The sequence below is a fragment of the Bufo gargarizans genome, chromosome 3 (assembly GCF_014858855.1).
Source record: "Bufo gargarizans isolate SCDJY-AF-19 chromosome 3, ASM1485885v1, whole genome shotgun sequence".
Classification (NCBI taxonomy): Eukaryota; Metazoa; Chordata; class Amphibia; order Anura; family Bufonidae; genus Bufo; species Bufo gargarizans.
Genome location: NC_058082.1, coordinates 25,610,056 through 25,634,578, shown reverse-complemented (window position 1 = coordinate 25,634,578; position 24,523 = coordinate 25,610,056). Strand labels below are relative to the sequence as shown.

The 24,523-nt window shown below is 45.5% G+C and overlaps 2 long non-coding RNA genes across 2 annotated transcripts in view; both read left to right on the top strand.

Moving 5' to 3' along the window:
- Nucleotides 1–460: 460 nt before the first annotated feature.
- LOC122931028 lies at nucleotides 461–3,350 on the top strand. Its single transcript, XR_006388202.1, has 3 exons — nucleotides 461–529; nucleotides 647–832; nucleotides 3,291–3,350. It is a non-coding gene; the product is annotated as an uncharacterized LOC122931028 (long non-coding RNA).
- A 2,093-nt stretch (nucleotides 3,351–5,443) lies between these two features.
- Nucleotides 5,444–24,523, top strand: part of LOC122931029 — a 39,582-nt gene continuing 20,502 nt past the window's right edge. The window contains exons 1-2 of the long non-coding RNA XR_006388203.1: nucleotides 5,444–5,578; nucleotides 18,345–18,517. This is a non-coding gene — a long non-coding RNA (uncharacterized LOC122931029). The remainder of the gene's footprint in view (nucleotides 5,579–18,344; nucleotides 18,518–24,523) is intronic.

The following is a 24,523-nucleotide window of genomic DNA, read 5'->3' as shown; positions in this document are numbered from 1 at the left end:
TCAGCAGCAGTAGTAGCAGCGAGGAGGATTTGAGGTCCTTCCTTTGAAGAGCTACTCTTCTCTATTGTTCATTTAAAAGAACCAATTACTTCTGGGAGCCACGGTGTAGACTACTCCTGAAGGGTGAGGAAATGTTGGCATTGTTTTATGTTTCAGCTTGCCCCCGTTGTGTCCACACCAGGATGGTCATGTTTAGTCAGGACTCCCCCCCAACTGTCAGTTACCCCATTCTTTGGAACTACCTCCAAGTTGTGCTCAACAGCGAACACTCCCTTTTTTCTCCCTTTTCAGGTTAATTGGGAGTCCCCTTTGTCAAAAAGGTTCTCATGACCTGTTCTGCTATTTTACATCCTACCTACGTGGATTACAAATACCATTATTACCTTATGTGGATTACGAATGACTTTCACTACCTCATTTGGATTACAAATAATGACATTATTTCCCGTGGATTACAAAGGAACTGTTTGCACTATTTGATTCCCATTTGGTGCATTTCATCCGCCAACATGGAAGGAGAGACTCTAATGTGATTTTGTTGCACTATTTAATTGCAGTATATATTTGCCTTCTATATTTGCACTAACCCTTTTTACAGGTTCAGCAACGTTTAAGTATTGTACCCATTGTGTGTATTCTTTTGCAGGTGCTGCAATGTGATATTATGCACTCTTAAAGGGACTCTTCACGTAATACCGTTAGCCAGATAGTCAGCACCTTACTTATCTAGCTTTTGTGGACTGCCTCTGAGGACGTCTGGTACGTCACAAGCAAGTTTTACATCACTATTGCTCATTATGGACTGCCTCTGAGGACGTCTGGTACGTCACAAGTAAGTTTTACATCACTATTGCTCATTATGGACTGCCTCTGACTATGTTAAATACTAATGGTTCGTGTGTGACCTTGTGTTAGCTAGATAGCCTAGATATCCATGGTATTGTATTGATACATATTTGTTCTAGGGAGGGGTGCACCGACAGTGAGGCATCCTCAGGGGCATGAAAGTAAGAACCCCATTGTATTGATAAGCTTGATGTATTGTGTTTTATTATTTTTTTGTGTATGGTTGGTTTCTCTGGTCTCTGGGAGAAAGGAGAGGCATAGACTGACAGAACAATAGAAGTCTCCTAAAGTGCCTACATTGAGGGGTAACCCTGGTGTGTAACCCCAAGAAATAGTAGAAGGGAAGGAGACGGCTTGCTGATAACCCAGTGGTGTGTTAATCTCAAGCTCAAGGTGTTTGTTTGTCAGTGTCTGTGCTAATCCAACTATCAGAGACAGAAAGTGTTGAAGGCTCCAGAAAGTGTTGAAGGCTCCAGAACGTGTTGTTTTGAAAAGATGGGTAACCGAAATAGTGTCCCGAAGGGCTATTGTTCACCTGAACAGTACGTGGCGGACCGGAGAGGAAAAGGTTATGTCAAAGGACTAAGCAAGTTAGAAAAGAATTATGGTATTGCAAAAGGAGGTGTGTTGTGTTCTGCTATGTGGCAGACATTGTTGACTGAGAAAAGAGGCAAATTGAATGATGATAAGTTGATAGATACAGTCAGGGTATGGCTGGACTGTAGCAAAGAATTTGAACAGACAAAAGGAGAAGCAATGTTTGATGAAAAATCAGGACTCCATTACTATCGGCCTGGCCCAGTCTTAGTACAGGAACAGCCACCGCCCTATAACAGTGGCGCAGCTGAAAGAAAAAGGGGAAGTTGGACTTGTACACATTGTGGTCAGCAGAACCCTGCCCCCCGTGATACGTGCTTAGCCTGTGGTGCTCCACGCCCACATAATCATGCTCTTTTAGCCCCCCAGCACGTCTCACCAGTCCCAGCAGTGACGCCATCTTGTCCTCAGCCAACGCCCAAGGCTGGACTTGTAATCTCCCCAAACCCTGCTCTTTCTGTCATGCCACAAGTCACTGCTATATACCCACTTGTAAATCCTGACGGCACCTACATGCTACCCAGTCAGCCCATAGCTCCAGCTCATATAATGGTAGGAGGTAGTGGTGCTGTAGATCAGGAAGATGAGGATGGGGAGAAACAAAAGGAAGATGCAGGGGAAGACTCACAGCAGACAGTGGACTATGCACCTGGTACTGCAGTACACTCCCCCCTCCCACGCCTCCAGAGAGTACTGCAAACCTTTCTGGGACTCATTTCATACTGTAGACCATGGATCCCTGATGCATCCGTTCTAATGCAGCCACTATTTGATTGCATACCCCGTATTGCTACTGTTCCTTTCCAAATGACTGCAGAAGCCATAAAAGCATTCCAATCTCTCAAACAAATCATTGTCACTGCCCCAGCTCTTGGCATCCCTAACTATCAGCTTCCCTTTCGCCTTTATGTCATGGAACGTCAGGGTCATGCCACTGGAGTTCTCACCCAGAGCCATGGGGGTCGTAGTAGACCTCTAGGCTACTTCTCAAAACGTCTAGACCCTGTAGCCAGAGCCACCCCTTCCTGTGTCAGGGCCGTTCATGCTGCTAGTTCTCTCCTGAACGCTACAGCTGACATCGTCCTGGGACACCCACTCATCAATCTAAGACGATAATGAAAGAGCTCATCGATAAAATATGGGTAGCCCCAGGAATCACTCCTGTACTAGTGAAATATGTCCAGTCATGTTTAATCTGTGCCCAATGCAATCCAGGTAGGACTGAGCCCACGCCCAAAAAATGTCTCCCAAAAGCCTTATACCCCTTCCAGAGGATCCAGATTGATCATATCCAGATGCCAATGTGCCAAGGGTTTCAATACGTGTTAGTAGTGGTAGACATGTTCTCTGGGTGGCCAGAAGCCTACCCCGTCAGGAATCAGACAGCAACAACTACTGCTAAAAAATTGATACAGGAAACTGTCTGTAGGTACGGGGTACCTGAGGTCATTGAGAGTGATCAGGGCCCAGCATTCACTGCTAACCTAACCCAAGAGGTCTGGAAGATGGTAGGGTCACACCTGGCATTCCACACCCCTTACAGACCCCAAAGTAGCGGCAAAGTCGAGAGACTGAATGGGGTATTAAAGTCAAAAATGCTGAAAATGACTAGGGAAACAGGGCTCAATTGGGTTCAGTGTTTACCAATAGCACTCTTTGCAGTCAGACACACTCCCAAACCTCCCCATAAGCTGACTCCACATGAGATATTGTTTAGATCGGGACCCCGGATGGGGCTGTACTTCCCTCAACAGTTGCAAATGCATTATGAATCTGTTGCAAAGTATTGATAGCTTTGAGCAAACAGTTGTCTAACATCCATGTACAAGTCTTTTCTTCCATTCCAGATCCTGACTCCCTAGAAGGCAGCCACACTCTGAAACCAGGAGAGTGGGTAGTGGTCAAGAAACACGTCAGAAGTACCCTAGAACCACGCTTCGAGGGGCCTTACCAAGTACTACTGACCACTCCAACTTCTGTAAAGCTCGAAGGGAGATCCACCTGGATCCACGCCTCTCACTGCAAAAGGATAAGGAACCCGCCAGATTCAGAAATAACAAAATGATTTTCTTTTATCTGCTAGCACCAGTGCATACATTCCTCCCCCGGCGGAAATGGATGATGACGGGTGGGACAATAAGTTTGTCAAACATCATCAAGTGTTGTATAAAAAGCTTCCCTAATAGTAGTAGCATGGGATGGGTCCCCATGGCTAATGATAAACAGAACAGGACCCTCAGCTCAGAATAGCAATATGCCCTGGAATGACTATATGTGGAGCAATGTATCCTGCTTCCCAAATTGGACCCACTGTTACTGCCTACAGGTACAAACCCATGGTATGGTTTTCAGTTCCCATAACAGATCAGGCTGTAATGATTCCAACCCAGACAGTCCAGTACAGTGCATTGGTATATATGCTGAAGCAAGTGGTGATCTGGCCTGCGCCCGGCGCAGTGTAAAGGACTTGACAATAGGGATGACTAGTGAAACCACAGAGGGTCAAGAAAAGGGTCAAAAACTGGCAGAAGGTATCAAACTAGCCCACTTAATCACTCGTTTGTTCAATAGCACAGTGGTTTCGGTCCCAAAAAATATATACCTAGTATGTGGACACAGGGCATATAAATGGCTCCCTTCGGATTTCAAAGGTTTATGTACAATTGCTAGGCTCACACCAGCCACTTTTACACTGCCTCATGGAAAATTAAATGTCAATGCTATCCCCAAACACACCTTATATAAAAGAGCCGCAGATAACATTCCTAGACCAAATGGAAAACCCCATCTTGTGGAAATGAGTGGTGCCAACAAGTTCTTTAGTACTCTATTAATCTATCCTATGCTTACACAAACATATGACAAGCTAGTAATGGCTACCGACTACTTGGATGATCAGATTTGGGAAATTATGAAACTGATGAATACATCTAATGTTGTCCAGAATCAGCTCATCATAGTCACTAATCAACACACTTTAGTATTAGACTACTTCACTGCAAAGGATGGGATGGAGGTATGTGTCAGGTAGTAGGTACTGCATGCTGCCATTATATCGATCCACAAGGTAATCTACAAGTAAAAGCTGGTTTGGAAAAGATGAGTGAGATACGTGATGAATGGCTAGAGTCTCACAGTGCAGATAAGTCAACATGGTGGTCTGACACTTTCTCATTCCTTAATCCCAGTAACTGGTTCAAGGGAATTAGTGGATGGACGATGGGAATAATTCAGGGAATATTACAGATAGCCCTAATATTGATGGTAATCTACATATTTATCAAATTTGTTGTTTCCTGCATTAACCGTATCACCAACAGAAAGAAGCCTGCTGAAGAAGCCATACTACTTCTCTATGAACAAATGGCTAGCACCGCAATAGATGTGGATGTCGTCCCTGCATTCCCGACACCCCCTACATTCCCGACACCCCCGCCTTCTCCAACTCCCGCGGATGAAGCTCCTCCACCCAAGCCTGAAGATCCAAGAGATGATGAAAATTAGGGACAAATGAATCCCAGGGTATTACCAGAAGTCCGCTCAATCGGGAACTTATTCACAAGGGATAAGTTGTCGCCACTGTGGGTGAAGAGGATACGAATGGTATGCCAGGGGATTCGCTAGGTTTAGGGAAAGTCTACAATCAAGTCTACAATCAAGTCTACAAGGGGGGACTGTTGTGGAATCATATATCTATATATCTAGTATCAAATGTATACTTGCTTGTATTATATCTAACAGTTTGCTTAACAAACAAGATGGCCCCTGAAGTAGCAGCCAGCTCCCTTAATAATCCCTTACTAAACACTTTATGATATTGAAATTGCTGACATAGTGCTGACATTGCTAAAGTATGGAGTGATAATGTGATACCTTGTCATGGGACTTAGTAATGTGACAATTAGATCATCAAATTAGCCGAGTCATAAAGTTCCTCTTTTTTGCTATAAAATATCATGTAATCTCAATAAACGCAGCATCTTGCATTGACTGACTTCTCTGTGACAGTCTGTGTGTGATCTCTTTCAAGGCGTACGTATGCCAATTATTTTATATCATTCGGAGCAATACATCAACAATACATCACTGACTATTGGAGTCAGATCCAGAACCATATCACAAGGGGAACCAAGTGGTAAGTCACAAGCAGATCTAACACCGTCAAGGGTAACCCACTGCTAATATGTGTCTGAAGAGATTGGAGAGCACTGCCTCCTCCTCCTTATGTGTATATGTTTCAAGGCCTTGTGTGTTGCCAAGACAAAGCCTGTTCAGACATCAAGGTGACGAACCGTAAAGCATAATAAGGCCTTGGTGCTAGGAAGGGATTACAGAATGAAGCCACCCTTCTATTTGCAGGCGTATCATAGCATGTGGAGGGATTACAGTACACAACACCCCCACACATCATATGCGACTATGGCCACGTCGTGGAGTATTGAGCGCTTAGTGCAGTATTTTTGGTTGGTCGGTTCACTGCGAGAGGGAAAACCGTGGTTAGACACCCTACTCACACAGGCAGGAACCCATAGGTAGACGTCTTATATGTCAGTCTATGTACGTGTATTTTCATGCAGCACTTCCAAGGTACCCTTAGAGCCCATATACCCTAAGCACAAGCCGAGGGCGGCTTGGTTTTTAAGTAAGGGAGTATGTAACGCCCCAGAGTGGCATTACCACTTCTGCACCAAACTACTATCTCCTATGGTTAACCTAGTGTCATCCTGTGTATTTATTTCCAAGTCCTTCATAATGTGCATTTCTTAATTTGCAACTGTTTATGTTCAAGTGTAATATGCCTGGTTCACCAGTAGGTGACAGCCAAAAATGGCAGAGCTACAGGTACAGAGAATGGAGCTTTCCTTCCATTCTAACACCCCCCTCTGTGGTGTGGTGGGCGTGTCCCACTAGCTGCAGGAAGGGTGGGGACCAGTGAGAGTTAGTTCAACTTACCCCCTGCTAGGTGAAGGGTCTAGTTTACCCTCTGCTAAGGGAGGGTGTTCAGCAGGTACACGTCCCTGTTGGACGTGCCTTGCCCAGGCCAACTGGAGCACCTTCAGCTTAGCTGGATATGGAGGCAGAAGCTTAGAGCCTCAGGAGCCAGGAGAGAGAGAGAGACTCCCTGGTTTAGCAGAATTCATAGTCAGACTACAAGAGAGAAGTTGCAGCACCCAGAGAAAACTAAATTATACAGCTATCCTGTCAGCACAGCAGAGCCAGAGAGCAACAGATGTATCAATGAGTATCAACGATGTATAAAACGTTCAAGGAAAGTAAAGCTGTTGTCAACTTCATCACAAGGTCTGGACTCAATTTATTTATTCATCCCCTTCATCAACAACCCCCCTTTTCATTGCTTTGGAGCCAACGCCTAGGGTCCAGCGTATCCAGGTACGAGTACTGACACATGCACCAACATTAAGGGACATTTAGGCCACCTTACACCACTCTGCCATTCCTACACCTGGGTACCATCTACTACATCACTAAAAGGGACCCTGTGCCCTAGTTGCTTCACTGCAACTGGGGTCACAAAAACAAGTACTTTTTTTCCTCTTAAAGGGCCCTGGAGGAGGTGCCTGTTGCATATTTACATGGCTGCCTGTCTGTAGGTGATGTTGTAAAATGGCTGCCTGTAGGTGGTGTCATGTTGTTAATAAAGTTTAGTGTAAAAAAACAAACACACAGAGATCTGTTTCTAACACACATTGACAGATAGGTTGAGGAACTGCTGCAGGTCGTAATAATCTATATACTGTATTTATACCGTATGTTCTGCTCCTCAATGGAATACTATTCCCGTTAGATACCTGGGCAGTTAACCGAAAGCCACGTCACATGATACTTGTGAGGGTCACATGACTGACGCCATGTGTAATCCTATCCAGCGCTCTTATGGAAGCCTTTTACAGGACTAATATGGGCTGTACAATATTTTTTTTAGGGAGAGGCTACTACGTGGATATAATAAAGGTCTGTGAGAAAAATTTTAAATAGACGTATATTAGAAAATTGTTCAACCTCCTATTCTCTAAATAAATAAATGTAATCTTTAAAGGGTTTCTACCACTTCGTTTTCACATAATTAGGTGTCAGACACTAGCGATCCGCTAGTGTCTGCTCTGCCAAACAATCCTAATGTAATAGCTTTTGGGGCAGCCGTTTCGTTAAAAAAAAGAACTTATATTGATATGCTAATGACCCTCTAGGTGCTATGGGGGCGTCATTAGCACCTAGAGGATCGGTCTACCTTCACAAAATGCCGCCGCCCAGCGCGTCCCTTCAGCCCGCCCATCTCCTCCGGAATGCGATCAAGCGGACGAATTCTCGCGCATGTGCCGTGCGCGTCTGTATTAGGCTCATGCGCAGTGAATGTCCAACCGCTTCCCTGCTCAGAGATCTCCACTGCGCCTGCGCCGATGACGTCATAGTGCTCCGAGGAACAGGCGCAGTGGAGATCTCTGAGCAGGGAAGCGGTTGGACATTCACTGCGCATGAGCCGAATACAGACGCGCACGGCACATGCGCGAGAATTCGTCCGCTTGATCGCATTCCGGAGGAGATGGGCGGGCTGAAGGGACGCGCTGGGCGGCAGCATTTTGTGAAGGTAGACCGATCCTCTAGGTGCTAATGACGCCCCCATAGCACCTAGAGGGTCATTAGCATATCAATATAAGTTCTTTTTTTTAACGAAACGGCTGCCCCAAAAGCTATTACATTAGGATTTTTTGGCAGAGCAGACACTAGCGGATCGCTAGTGTCTGACACCTAATTATGTGAAAACGAAGTGGTAGAAACCCTTTAAAACCAGAATACCTCTTTGTCATTTGGCTTTGGTCAAATTACAAAATATTCCTTCTGTTCCTCTCATCTGATAGAGGGGTCTTGAAAACCTGCCCCTTCTAACAAAAATGTAATTTCTAAACACGTATCTATAAAAAAAAACTCTACATCATTTCCTCGTTAGAACAACAGTTTATGCTCCAGAGCTCTTCTTCCTTCCGTTTGCAGGAGGCTCCAGATATAGGCAGCCATTTTGGAAATTCCAGAATGCTGTATTTAGTCACCCAGCCACAGAAGCTGCATAGACGTATGTCCTTCCCTGTCCAATATTCACCGGGGAAAAAAGCGCGCCATATTAACTGCATGGCAATTTTCCCATTGAAACCACGGGGAGGCGGCTTGGGAGCGTATTCCGCATGGCTTTTAGGTATGAAATCAGTGATTGCCACTGTGACAGACACTTCTCTAATCTGGAAATCGCAGTCCCTTCCCAACTCCTGTCAGCAGCGGTTATAGTACATTACTCAGCAGGGGGCGACAATGAGCACAGGTGATGGCTCCTGAGGCATGATGGGAACGACTTTCAAAATATGAATGACAATAATAATAAATGGGATAGAACAATTTTCGTTTGCCAATGTATAACCAGAGACTGGAAATGTGGTTTCATCCTTCTCATATAGTTGATGTGCCCAGCCTGGTATTGCCATATGTTATACAGAGCCTCGATAAAGACGTCCGCATAATCTCAGGGGCGGCCATCTCCTTTCTTTACTTCGGCTTCAGTGATCTCAGTGTGAAATAGAAGAGACAGCAGTGGTGAATGCCTGGTTTCTTAAAGGGATTATGTCACCTTTTATATTTTTCCTTTTATATTTTTTTTAGCAATTGGAATCTATACTGATACATTTCCTTTTTTTATTTTCTGATTCTATATATTTTGGGGTTCTATATATTTTTTTTACTTGGGGGCAGCCATCTTGCCTGAGATTTGAACTCTAGTAGATACGTGAGCGTAAAAGAACTAAGCCTGCTCTTGGAGATTGTAGTGGGCATGCTCTGCGGCCCGTACAGAGCAGGGCCGTCTTTACCAAGGGGCAAAAGGGGCAGCTGCCCTGGGCCCAGTTGCTCCTGGGGGGCCCAAGGCAGCTGCCTCTTGAGCCCTGCTAGCTACTGCCCCGGGTGTCAGGCTGTCGGCTACACAGGCATCATGATCGTACTGTGTTAATGATCTTAATTCTAGGACCTTAATGAGTTTTGATCTAGGACCTTAATGACATCATTAACATGTGACCAGTAACCTAGCAATTACTGGTCACATGGCTATGAGGTCATCACAGGTCCTGTGGAGTGTTGCAGAAGTTAACTGTGGAGCTTTTTTGTGTAAAGATTACATCAGAGAAAGGTGACAGGGGCTGTTATGTTAATATACTGTAAACTACTGTATAGTGGGGTGCTGTATACTGTGTGGTGGGCTGTATACTGTGTGGTGGGCTGTATATTGTGTGGTGGGCTATATATTGTGTGGTGGGCTATATATTGTGTGGTGGGCTGTATACTGTGGGGGGGGGGGGGTGGCCTGTATACTGTGTGGGGGCCTGTATACTGTGTGGTGGGCTGTATACTGTGTGGTGGGCTGTATATTGTGTGGTGGGCTATATATTGTGTGGTGGGCTATATATTGTGTGGTGGGCTGTATACTGTGGGGGGGGGGGGTGGCCTGTATACTGTGTGGGGGCCTGTATACTGTGTGGTGGGCTGTATACTGTGTGGTGGGCTGTATACTGTGGGGGGCCTGTATAGTGTGGGGGGGGCCTGTATAGTGGGGGGAGTGCTATACTGCTATACGGTATAGTGTGGGGGGCTGTATACTGTGGGTGCGGTATAGTGTGGAGTGCTATACTGCTGTACTGTATAGTGTGTGGGGCTGTATCGTGTATAGTTTGGGGTGCTGTATACAGTGAGGTGTTGTATACCGTGAGGTGCTGTATACTGTGGGCTGCTATACTGCTCTACTATATACTGTGGGGTACTGTATAGTGTGGGGTGCTAAACTGCATACTGTGTGGTGCTGTATACTATAGGGTGCTATACTGCATACTGTGGGGTGCTGGGGTGCACTGTAACACTAGGGTGAGCCGAGCTCTGGTCTTCTTCCTGCAGAGCGGTGCCCACTTCCAGCCTGAGCCCAGCTGCCCAGAGCACTGATCCTGAGCCGCTGGAGTCTGCAGAACTGGAAGTATTTACAGTCATTCACTGGACTCTACCAGATATGTGGATTTTTTGTGTGTGTGTGTTGTGGTGGAGGGCGTGATTGCCTGCTAGGGTGTGGGAAGGCGGGATCCAGGGGGCCAAAGTAAATTTTTGCCCAGGGTCCAATCAATATTAAAGACGGCCCTGGTGCAGAGATTATGCAGAGAGGAGCATCTGATCTGTGTCCTTTGTCCTTTTGATAATGGTGGGATCATGTGTTATCTGCCTCCAGCTTTATGACAGAGGTTTTACCTTTCCTTGTAATCCTGGTATCTGGTGATGATGATAATAATACATTACATAAACATCCTGTCTGATCACAACTTTAGGCTGCTTACTGACATTGATTGCTTCAAGTATACATACGTCAATATTTGTGAGGCTTGAAAAAGACAGCAACAAGCTGTTGAAATGTCGCTGTTGACTCTGGGTGAATAAACCACACGCTTTTTTGATATTTTTGGAGTGCTGCTGGCCTTTTTTCTTCTTTTATACATACGTCAATATTTTGCTCGAACATCCCGTCTGATTCAGTTTACATGTGTATATTTTATGCTGCCCTTGTAAACAGTTTCTCGATTCGGCGAATTTCACAAAGAAATGCATTTATTTATATATAGGAGGCCCCCCGTCATTGAACCCCTCAGATGCCGCGTTCATCGCTGATTGCGGCATCTGAGGCTACTATTTAGGCCTTTCAGGGGTTAATCAGGGTAAAAAAAATATATATACATTTTCCTTATCCACTTGCTCGCATAGAGGGTGTCACGGCCGTCTTGATTGAAGACACCGCTCGTAATGATGTCATCACACTGCTCATGCACGGTGACATCATAACATCATACGTCACCCTGCGCAAAATTTTGCACAGTATCTTCAATCAAGATGGCCGCAATGGCCTCTTTGCGCGCAAATAGATGAAGCGAGTATGTATTTTTTTAGTTTTTACTGCCATTTCAGGGAAAATTGATTTGTTACCACGAAGCGCAAGGAAATTCGGCTTTGCGGTGAATCAAATTTTTCCTGAAACTTTTTTTTTACTTCAATTTGCTAAACACTAGTAATGACTCTCCGCATAGGAAATGTTAGCCTGTGTTCATTTTGTGTAGGAGGCTTCAAAGCAGATTCTGTGATATTTGTCAGTAAAATGACGGTGTGTGAAAGGTGCGAAAGGTGCAGTTAACTGTTATTCCTTCCACAAGCAGCCAAGCCTATATAAGACATAAGCCGCAAATACTTTACTAGCACGTACGGCCTTTTGATCCTGGGCAGTCTATGAATGTCTTCTCCAGCTTTCTCTCAGGTATTGGTCTTTCAACAGGAATGATGTTTCTCCTGGACCTAAACTGGCATCTGCCCTGAACAGCAGGTAGAGCTAAAACTCTGCAGTGGCTGATGCAATACTCACTAGAAAGCTCCTCAATCAGAGGGAAAGCTAATTCCCTCTGCTGAGTCAGGGCATAATTAACCAACCACTGCAACCTAAAGACAGCTTTTGGGAATACATACAAAGCATGAACAGATTAAATAACATCAAATCAAGAACAATTTGCAAGTCCTGTGTTCAGCCATCGATATGAGAAAAGCATTGAAAGTTGAGGCCTTTACAAACCCTTGAGGTGAGTTCTTCTTTAAATGTGCAGTAGCCTAATGAGTGGATTATTACAGGATTTATTTCCCAGGAAACGTCAGTCACCAACTGTCCTGTATCTCAGGAACACTCCAAGGTTTTGAAGATTTCTCCAAGGCAAAGCTTGTGTTCTTAGTATTGACCTGCTGTTCAAAAACTTCCTTCTCTCCCTTAATTTACTTCTAAATTTACTCTTTGCTCCACAAGACCACTCCAGTACTCCACCAATTTCTTACAATTCAGGCACAACATCAGTAGCACCCATCAACTCTACAATTATGCAGGTTCTATTGAGGGTACGGTCCAAATGGTGCAGTTTCAAAATGAAAAGGGTTTTCTCATAACCAACATTTATCACTTATCCACAGTATAGGTGATGAATGTGTGTTTTCTAGGGGTCGGATCCATGGACCCCCCACCCCCCCAAGAAAATGGATCTCCGAGTCTGCTGTATGAATAGAGCGGTAGTTTGTATGGGTGGCCAACACTCTATTCACTTCCATGGGATTGTGGAGTACAGTACCCAGCTATTCCCTGCAGTCTCATAGAGAGAAATGGACCGGTGGTCACACATGTGCACTACCGCTCCACACACATACAGGAGGACTTAGGGATCCCTGTCCTCTTGATCAGGGGAGGGGGTCACACCACCAGTGATCATTTGTCACCTATCCTGACTGTGGGGAAACCTCCTTAAAACCCTTTCTATGCTAGAAAATTATATACATATATCAAGGGCTAAATTGGCCCCCCAGTGCAGAGCAGTGTTCCTCAACTCCAGTCCTCAGGGCCCACCGGCCGGTCATGATTTGAGAATATCCCACAGAATGAAGTCCTGATGCATGGACACTAATTATATCACCTGCTCAATACTAAAGAAATCCTGAAAACATGACTTACAGTTGGGCCCTGAGGTCTGGAGTTGAGAAACACTACCCTAGAGGATCTACTCATCAATTTCAGCAAGGAGATATGTCCTCTGAGGTGACATTTGAAGCTCCTTGGCCCGCCTACAGATGAAAAATACATTGAACTGGCATTTCACACAATTACACCAGCGCCCAGGTGCACCCCCTATAGCTACACCCTCCTGTATTTACTATGCTCTCGCCCTGGACAATAGTTTACCTGCCTTCACCCCAGATCCCTCAACTGAATTGAGGAATATTAATCTCTGAGTCATCTTTCCAAGTTTCACACCCTTTCCTAGCCTTCTTTCCAATGGTGTTTTCTTTCAGTATGCACCACAGCATACATTAAAGTGGCCCCCCATAATGGTGCCGGTTTTGTCTGATGTTTGGGCGCCCATGTCATGATCCTTGGGCCAGTTCCCCATCCTCCTGCTTGCTAATAGTAATGTGTCTCTGTCCTGCACATGTTCTTGCCATCAAATCGAAAGGTTATGGCACCAACCAGAGATGGGCCCCTTGTCCCCAAGGGCCCCATAGTGGTCTCATAGTCTGTTTCTATGGTATGTAAGCCCCTGGGTCAAAAGCATAAATTCTCACTGCACTGAGGGCAGAAATGGGACAGTAAGGGTTGGCAGGACGTAGCTGTGCCATCTCTGTCGCGCCGCACAGATGTGGAGGTGGAAGAACGGTCCAGAGAGACAGAAGCTCCGCGCACAGCGCATCCTGTGCTTCTATACACTTCATCTCCATACCGCAGCATTTCCTGTGCCTGCCGGAGAAAACACATTGGGGTCAGTGGTGTGGACAGGATTTAGGACAGCTGCACTCACCAGTACACACCGAGTATTTACTGCTCCCTGCAGAGCTGAACCACACTATGCCGGCTAAACCATTAAATGTCCTTAACCACATCCTATACACATGACTGCAGGCAAATTCACTAAGGTGACCTATTTTATAGCAGAAAGTAATAAATGTACAGCCTGCTGCACTTATCTCTGCTAAGATACATGATAGATAGATAGATAGATAGATAGATAGATAGATAGATAGATAGATAGATTTAGTATGTTCTCCCCGTGTCTGTGTGGGTTTTCTCTGGGTTCTCCAGTTTCCTCCCACACTCCAAAGACATACTGATAAGGAACTTAGATTGTGAGCCCCATTGGGGACAGCTTGGTGCTAATGTCTGTAAAGCGCTGCGGAATATAGCAGCGCTATATAAGTGCATAAATAGATAGATAGATAGGGTCTTTTCTCCTGGACCTTTGGGACCCATAATTGCATCAGAGAGACATAGAGAGTGAGGAACACTCACATAGCGCTTAGATGTTATCTACTGACATGGCCTTAGGTGAACTTTTTAAATGCCTGATCAAACTTAGCTAAACCCTCGAGATAAAGAGAGATAAAGTAATATGATAGTATATATAATTAAAGGGCCTGTCCCATTTTTATTTATTTACACCTCCTCAGTGGGACCTGTGGAGAAATCTACACTCACCTGGTCCACGCTGTACACTTCCGGACCCCTTGCTTATCTTCCGTACAGGGGAGGCCATGTGTGCTCCTGCTACGGTCCAATCTGCAAGTGACCAAGCCGCGATGGGTTTCTCCATAGGTCCCGCTGGGGAGGAATAAATTAAGAAAAAAAACCTGGACAACCCATTTAAGAGTTGTTGGCGGAGTTTACCTTTAAACGTCCATCTGTGGCCTAATGGTGGATGGTACAGTATGTGTAAATGTCACCACTTTTTTGTTGATGTGGCTGTAGGCACATGAATGAGGGATTAATCCATATTCAATGTTCAGCTGGCATGGGCATAGCTATAGCCATGGGGAAGGGGCCCTATCAGGTGCAAAAACATTGTACCCTTTTGTGGGGAATAACAATATGGTGGCTTTTTGCTATAATTGTGGTTTTCTAATATATGGTGCTACTATGACTACTTTTAACTAGTGTTGAGCAAATCATTTGAAGCAGATTTTGGTCCAAAGTTTAAGAAAACTTAGATTCACAACCAATGTAAATTTTCTTGCGCTTCATGGTAACAAATCAGGTTTTTCTAAAATGCTAGCAGCACGTGTTACAAAGTGAAACTAAGTGTTAAGGAGACAGTCCCCGGAATGCAAGATCACCCATAATGCGGTGCAGCCAGCCAATCCTCAGATAGCCATCCTTTGTGATGTCACAGCCCTATAAAACCCTCATCCCACGTGGTCTTTGCCATTGTTCTGTGAGCTGAGCATAGGGAGAGACATGGCAAGCGCTCATGCGCTAGGGACAGTGTTGCTGAAAACGATTAAAAGAAGAATATTGGAGAGGGAGAGAGCAGGGAGACAGCAGGGAGAGTACAAGGAGATCATAGGGAGACTGCAGGGAGAGTGCTGGGAGAGAGCAGGGAGAGTACATGAAGATCATAGGGAGACTGCAGGGAGAGTGCTGGGAGACAGCAGGGAGAGTGCAGGGAGATTTATTCTGCATCAGTTTTATTTATTTATTCCTACAGTTACTTATTCCTACATCAGACACAAACTAAGATATGTAATTCAATACCAATATGGTAGTCTTTATTATTCCAGTGCCAGCGTGCCAACCAATACCATCCAGTCTGCATCTCTTAGGGGGGGGCAGGTCTTAATGATGATCATCCTCATCTTTTGCTGGCTTCATCATTCTTCAAAGTCTCCATGTCCTAGAAAAGTCAGCAAGATGCAGAGAGAGGAGGAGCTGGATGTTCCTGATGACATATTCTCATCAATATGATGTGGAAAAGGAGGAAAAGCAGACGTCAGAAGAAGGGCTCCCATCTGTAGGGCAGGAGAGCGCTGGGGTTGGAGAAGTGGGTATGCCAGAGCTGATTAATATTCTGTGCTTACTGTCAAATAACCTGCAGGAGATTGATAGCCAGAACAGCAATAATATGCATATTGTGCCCCCACCTAACCAGCCGAACCCCACACCAGCAACAGCCCCTGTATAAAAGTGCATTAAAGGTGCCATGCGGCCAATAACAATGAAGGACTATACAGTGCATAAATGAAATGCAGCTATGGGTTAATTTGCCGCAAGTTTCGTCAACGCATCATGGTTGGATGTCAGACGGGTCTAGGAGGACATCCAAGCACACTGTACCGATTTGGTATGCAGGCTATTAGCAGAGCGCAGTACACACAGGACAGGAGCTCCACAGAACATCGCTCCTATGCCTGCTCTGCTGAAAGCCTGAAATAGCCCATGTACCTGCTTTAGTGGAGCAACTCTGGTACTGGTGGCAGCCTGTACAGCGCTCAGTGCAGCCACAGATGAAATCCGTACTCCCATACAGAGCGCTGTATGGGAGTATGGATTCTAAAGTCCAATAGGCGCCTTAAAGAGGACCTTTCACCTTGAAAAACATTGTGAACGAAGTATGCTGCCATGGAGAGCGGCGCCCAGGGATCTCACTGCACTTACTATTATCCCCGGGCGCCGACTCCGTTCTCCCGTTATGCCCTCCGGTATGTTCACTCTCTAAGTTATAGTAGGCGGTGTCTGCCCTTGTCCTGTGGGCGTCTCCTTCTCCTAGGCTGTAGTGCTGGCCAATCGCAGCGCACAGCTCACAGCCTGGGAGTTTTTTTTCTCCCAGGCTGTGAGCTGTGCGCTGCGACTGGCCAGCGCTGCAGCCTAGGAGAAGGAGACGCCCACAGGACAAGGCAGACACCGCCTACTATAACTTACAGAGCAAATGTACCGGAGGGCATAACGGGAGAACGGAGCGGCGCCCGGGGATAATAGTAAGTGCAGTGAGATCCCCGGGCGCCGCTCTCCATGGCAGCATACTTCGTTCACAATGTTTTTCAAGGTTTTTCCTCTTTAAGTTTAGACACCTTTTTCAAATGGAAAGTAAAATAAATAAATAAACTAAAAAATAAATAAAATACATTACAAAAATATTTTTTAGTATAGCTAGAACAAGTTTAAAAAAAGTTTTATTAAAAGTTTAGGTACAGGCCCCTAAAAGGCCCCCTACTACATCTGTGTTTAGGGATTCTGATCTCTGGTGTGTATTTAGTAAGGGGGGCTGTATTTATTTAGGGGTCTGTATTTATTTTGAGGTCTGCATTTTGGAGGTCTGTATTTTTTGAGGTTTGATCTGGGATTGGCATTTATTCTGGGGTATGTTTTTTTTTTCAGGGGATCTCTGTTCTGGGGTTTAGTCTGATTCATGCATTTATTCTGGTGTGCATTTATTTAGTGGATATGGTCTGGGGTTCGTAATTATTTGGGGATTTGGTCCGGGGCCTGTATTTTGGGTATGGTCACAGTCTGTTAGGAGCTTTGGGTCTGTATTTATTCTGGAGTCTGTTTTTAACGCTGCAGTCTGGTGTGTAGTCTGTATTATTTCAGGGCCTGGAGCCAGAGGAGGTGAGTAAAGCACTGGACTCCAGGTACATGACTAAAAAATGTGCCCATTAACCCATTCACTTCCATAGACCACCAGTGTTGCTCCCATAAGCCACTTCTTCCCCAATTTTGAGTTAAAGGGGTATTCCCATCACAGATAATGGGGGCATATCGCTAGGATATACCACCATTGTCTGATAGGTGTGGGTCCCATCTCTGGAACCCGCACCTACACAGAAAATGGAGCGGGGAAGGTGACGGAGGGTGCACTGCGTATGTGCAACTGCCCTCCATTCATTTCAATGGGGCGGCCGAAAATAGACGAGCCAGCTCGGCTATTTCAGTAGGCCCCATAGAAATGAATGGGAGTTGTGGCTGCGCAAGCGCAGTGCGCTCCCAGTCGCTTGTATGGGAAGAGCGCTTGGCTTTGGCTGGACCCGGGGTCCTCCAGCCACCACTCTACCCGCTCTGTTCTCGTGTAGGTGCGGGTCCCAGAGGCGAGACATGCACCTATCAGACAATGGGGGCATATACTAGCGATATGCCCCCATTGTCTGTGATGGGAATACCCCTTTAATGTTTTGGCTAGAAGGGTGTGGGATGGGGGCAAAGTTTCCCTTATCTGCCTAAAGCACCGTAATGCCTTGTCCTGGCCCTGACGTGCCATATCACTGTGTTACCGCTGTGGCCAATCACTGTCCTCAGTGGTCACGTACCATTGTCACTGGCAGAGTTTGGCTGCACTGGTCATGTACCAGTATGACATATCATCTCTGCTGGCATGAAAGCAAAGACCAGCACAGGACCATAGGAGCACAATAGAAGTGATAACTGTCATTGTAATCCTACCTGTGATGATAATGAGATGGCTGCTGAGAAGTAATCTATACAGAATCGCAATTTCTGACCATATATATATATATTTTTTTAAATATAGATAGTGACGTGGAAACTTTAACAGGTTAATAGAAGTAAGAACTTTAAACTATATGTGCTGGACATCCATCAACCAGTGGAAGGACAGACAGAGAGAAGAGGTGATGCAGGAGCTGACTTGAGGAACACTTGAAGGATTTTGCAGTCTTGAGGTCGACCAGTGTCATTACACAGGTGAGCGGGAGACCAGTGTCAAGGGAACTAAGCAAAATCTGAAAGATTAGTTTTTTTATTTAGAAATTTTTGGGGGTCATCTGAGGTATTAAATTATTGAATTGATTTCCCTACCTGGCAGCAAAAGAGTTAAACTATACCCACCGCCACAAATGTTATCTACAGGCAGAGGGAGTTTTTTCCTTGTTTGACTGGTTTATGACTTTATTGTTTTTTACAATTGCAAGTGAGATATTTTTTTTTCTTTCTTACCTGGAAATCACCCATTCTTCTAGATAAAAATGTAGATAAATTGGTGCCTGACACCTGGGTGCAGTGGAAAAACAGACAGCGTGCAGATAATACCTGGGAACACATCTCTGTTAAATTGTATTTGCTCCTAGAGTGAAAATGAGCGATCAATTTCTCTTCTAAAACCAGGAGATAGTGTTATCACCGGCGGTGATTATATTCACAGAATCCACGCTCCAGGGAGTGCACGCACAGGACGTCTCATAATGGAAGACACAAGCTATTATACCACCCTAATAACGCTCTCATATAGGATCAGACCTGTTCAATCCTGCATTATACAGGCAACCTATTGATTTGAGTGGTCACTGTGTAAGGCTTAATCTCCCCTGTGGTGGCGCTGCCAGGTTACCCTAATGATTACGGGTCCTAACAAGGCTACACCTTGTGATCAAAAAAGGTGGATGGGATGCGGACAAAAGATACGGTCGTGTGAATGAGGCCTAAGTGCGGACTTAAAGAGGACCTTTCACCGATTATGACACTGTGAACTAAGTATACAGACATGGAGAGCGACGCCCGGGGATCTCCCTGCACTTACTATTATCCCTGGGCGCCGCTCCGTTCTCCCGCTATGCCCTCCGGTATCTCCTGTCACTAAGTTATAGTAGGCGGAGTCTGCCCTTGTTCTTCTGTAGCTCTTGCCAATCACATTGCAGAGCTTACAGCCTGGGAGAAAATAACCTCCCAGGCTGTGAGCTCTGCGCTGCGATTGGCCAGCGCTAGAGCAGAACAAGGGCAGACTCCGCCTACCATACCTTAGTGACTGAAATCTCCGCCTACTATAACTTAGTGGCCGGAGATACCGGAGGGCATAGCAGGAGAACGGAGCGGCGCCCAGGGATAATAGTAAGTGCAGTGAGATCCCCGGGTGCCGCTCTCCATGTCTGTATTCTTAGTTCACAGTGTCAGGATCGGTGAAAGGTCCTCTTTAAATCCCCTTGAGATGCTGTGGAAAGTCCTTCATGCTTAAAAACCCTCCAATTTGGTTGAATTTAAACAATTTCACAAAGACGAGCGGGCCTCAGCAAGTTATCTAAGCTGACGTCTGATTGCAGTTGTTACCGCCATAAAAAATCTTTATCTTCAATAAATGGAAGGATAATTTAAAAGCTGCAGTATTTATAGGGATAAAACACAATATATCCGGCACTTCCAAAATAAAGAGACGAAGCTGCACCAGGAATGGTCATGCGAAAGTATGGAATGCAGTCCTCCAGCCCACCGGAGAGTGCCAGCCTCCTTCAGGACTAGGAATTGGACGAGTTGACCAGCCCTGGTGAGATGCACTTCAGTAATTGCACCGAATGTTGTATTTTTGCACAATTTTGGGAGTCGTAGATCTGTACGGTTTTGGGCATCAAAAGCAACGTGGGAAAGCACAAACGAAGCAACCGGATATTAAACCATTATTTCTCCTTCGCACACGGAAAGAAATTCTCCTAAAACAGTAGAGCCTCTGCTGGGGTTTTTGTTCATCCTATTTTCATTCTGTCGAATGTAAGGTCAATGACTCTTTCGAAAATAAGGAAAACATGGACTGCAGCCCAGCGCACATCCTGCTGATAGAGCACTTCTCCGAAGCATCTACGCTGCGGAAACATTGATAGCAGTTTTCACAGAGGTCTGCAATCTTTTATCCCCTTGTAATGGTACATTTACATATCAAACTGGGCCCCAGGGTCAGCAGACCAGAAGAGATGTGGAAATATGCTGCTGTGTCTCATAGTTGCAGATCTTAACAAGCGGCTCGATCGCAACACTATTTATAAAGCATCCAGCGTTGAGAGCGCTGAAACGGTAGCTTTTTTCCATCTCTCAGAACCCACAAATGTCACCGGGCTGGTAATTGACATATCTGGTGATACACAGAATGGTTAAAAAAAATGTATAATAAATTTTTTGGGAAATACAGGGCCCACGCTGACAGCTTAACGGATGACCTATCTGATATCAGATCGTGGGGGTAAACGATGGCAGCTAAGCTCCGGCTCCATTTAAAGTCTTAGTTTCGGCGCCTGAATGGCGGGTGCTGAGTGTTGGACCCCCACTGATTGGGGGATCCTAAGGATAGGACATAATATCTGGAGCCTGGAAACTGTTTTTGGGAATCTATAGAGTAAAAGGAAACTCTCCTGGTTCCGGTTCCAGCCCTCTTGCCCTTAGGCTAATGATATACTTGAATTCCCTCAACTAAGGCTACTTTCACACTTGCGTTGTGAGGATCCGGCAGGCAGTTCCATTGCCAGAACTGCCTGTCTACAAACGGATATCATTTGTAGATAAATGCATTGAAATTCCGGATCAGTCTCTCCGGTGTCATCCTGAAAAACGGATCTGGTATTTATTTTTTTCCGCATCTTTAAAGGTCTGTGCATGCACAGACCGGGAAACCGGATCTGGTTTTCCGGAACACTTGGTACCGGATCCGGCATTAATACATTTCAATGGGAATTAATGCCGGCAAGTGTTCCGGAATTTTGGCCAAATACCTTTTTTTTCCGGCCAAAAACCATAAAGGGACTGAACTGAAGACGTCCTGATGCATCCTGAACGGATTGCTCTCCATTCAGAATGCATTAGAATAAAACTGAAGCGTTTTTTTTCAGTATTGAGCCCCTATGATGGAACTCAGTACCGGAAAAGAATAACGCTAATGGGAAAGTACCCTAATTTCAGATTGTGCCCCCTTGAGCAGTGACTGGTATTGGGGTGGCCCCAACGCTACGTTGGGTCCCCCGGACACCGTCGAGGTGTCACCACGTGTTGTTGCTCTCCGGAAGAGATGGTAAGGCGTGGTGCACCCCAATGGGGAATAAGTCCAGCGAGTCAGGGTCTGCAGTAAACCAGTGCGCTTCTTTACTGGAGGAATTCAGGTGCAAAACAATACAGGTGAGGCATAGGCCCCTTTCACACGGGCGAGTTTTCCGTGCGGGTGCGATGCGTGCGGTGAACGTATTGCACCCGCACTGAATCCTGACCCATTCATTTCTATGGGACTGTGCACACGAGCGGTGATTTTCACGCATCACTTGTGCGTTGAGTGAAAATCGCAGCATGCTCTATATTGTGCGATTTTCACGCGACGCTGGCCCCATAGAAGTGAATGGGGTGCGTGAAAATCGCATAGCATCCGCAAGCAAGTGCGGATGCGGTGCGATTTTCACGCATGGGTTCTAGGTGACAGTCTATTCACTGTATTATTTTCCCTTATAACATGGTTATAAGGGAAAATAATAGCATTCTGAATACAGAATGCATAGTACAATAGCGCTGGAGGGGTTAAAAATAAATAAATAAAAAAAATGTTAACTCACTTTCTCCTCTTGATCGCGTAGTTCCCGGTCTCTTAACTTCTTGAATGAGCTGTGGGCTAAATGACCTGTGGTGACGTCAGATCACATGCTCCCTCACCACGGTGATGGACCATGTGATTGGAGCATGTGATCTGACATCACCACAGGTCATTTAGCCCACAGCTCATTCAAGAAGTTAAGAGACAGGGAACTACGCGATCAAGAGGAGAAAGTGAGTTAACTTTTTTTTATTTATTTTTAACCCCTCTAGCGCTGGTTTACTATGCATTCTGTATTCAGAATGCTATTATTTTCCCTTATAAGCATGTTATAAGGGAAAATAATACAATCTTCAGAACATCAATCCCAAGCCCGAACTTCTGTGAAGAAGTTCGGGTTTGGGTACCAAACATACGCGATTTTTCTCACGCGAGTGCAAAACGCATGACAATGTTTTGCACTTGCGTGGAAAAATCGCGCATTTTCCCGCAACGCACCCGCCTCTTATGCGGGCAAAAAAACTGACTACCGTGTGAAAGAGGCCATAGGGCTGGCTTCTACAGTCTCTTCCCTGGCAGAAGAAGGGTTTGATGCTGAGGAAAGGCCTGAGCTAGCTGTCCCTCTCTCTCTTCAGAAGGCTGGTACCCTGGACCAAGGCTGGTGATCCAGGGTCAGCGTCTTCTTCTGGTCACTCATTAGTCTGGCAGAGTCTCAACGGAGCTGGAGAACGGAAAGGAGAAACTGGTGATGTGAATGAGCCCTAACTGTTTTGCCCGAGGACCAGGCAATGTAAATGTGATCACGCCTGACCCTGTCAATCAAAGTGCAGAGGACACAGCAGTTGCAGAGAGAGCTAAGCATCTAGGAGTAATGGTAACGCCCCTGTTGCTCCTAGAGGCTCCTTTTCATATATTAAAACATCTCAGCAATGCAGTTTCATAGGTACAAATCTGCTGACAGATGCCCTTTAATTACTTCCTGGACCGGCAAGGGGATGGGTGCCAGTGGGTGCAAACAAGCTACTCCGCCCTGGACAGGATATTGAAAGGGGGTTTCCAGGATTTTTCTCAGAATAGACTATAAATATCTGATCTGCTGGGGTCCGATACACTGCACCTTCCTGGTCAGCTGTTCCCAAGGAGCTTGCGGCACCAGAAATAGGCCCTGGAACTTACAAAAATCTGTCCAGTGTGCAGTGGACGGACTTCAGTGGGAGCAGCACATCAGTAGTGTTGTGCATGAATATTTGTAACGCGAATTTTAATCGCCAATATCGCCACTTCGAGAATTCACGAATATTTAGAATATACAGGGAGTGCAGAATTATTAGGCAAATGAGTATTTTGACCACATCATCCTCTTTATGCATGTTGTCTTACTCCAAGCTGTATAGGCTCGAAAGCCTACTACCAATTAAGCATATTAGGTGATGTGCATCTCTGTAATGAGAAGGGGTGTGGTCTAATGACATCAACACCCTATATCAGGTGTGCATAATTATTAGGCAACTTCCTTTCCTTTGGCAAAATGGGTCAAAAGAAGGACTTGACAGGCTCAGAAAAGTCAAAAATAGTAGAGATATCTTGCAGAGGGATGCAGCACTCTTAAAATTGCAAAGCTTCTGAAGCGTGATCATCGAACAATCAAGCGTTTCATTCAAAATAGTCAACAGGGTCGCAAGAAGCGTGTGGAAAAACCAAGGCGCAAAATAACTGCCCATGAACTGAGAAAAGTCAAGCGTGCAGCTGCCAAGATGCCACTTGCCACCAGTTTGGCCATATTTCAGAGCTGCAACATCACTGGAGTGCCCAAAAGCACAAGGTGTGCAATACTCAGAGACATGGCCAAGGTAAGAAAGGCTGAAAGACGACCACCACTGAACAAGACACACAAGCTGAAACGTCAAGACTGGGCCAAGAAATATCTCAAGACTGATTTTTCTAAGGTTTTATGGACTGATGAAATGAGAGTGGGTCTTGATGGGCCAGATGGATGGGCCGTGTCTGGATTGGTAAAGGGCAGAGAGCTCCAGTCCGACTCAGACGCCAGCAAGGTGGAGGTGGAGTACTGGTTTGGGCTGGTATCATCAAAGATGAGCTTGTGGGGCCTTTTCGGGTTGAGGATGGAGTCAAGCTCAACTCCCAGTCCTACTGCCAGTTTCTGGAAGACACCTTCTTCAAGCAGTGGTACAGGAAGAAGTCTGCATCCTTCAAGAAAAACATGATTTTTATGCAGGACAATGCTCCATCACACGCGTCCAAGTACTCCACAGCGTGGCTGGTAGTGATGAGCGGCAGGGGTCATATTCGAATTCGCGATATTTCGCGAATATTTTTTAGAATATTCGTCGAATATTCGAAAATTCGCGATTTTTTTTCTTGAAAAAAATCGGCAAAGTAATGATTGTGTAATATGCGAA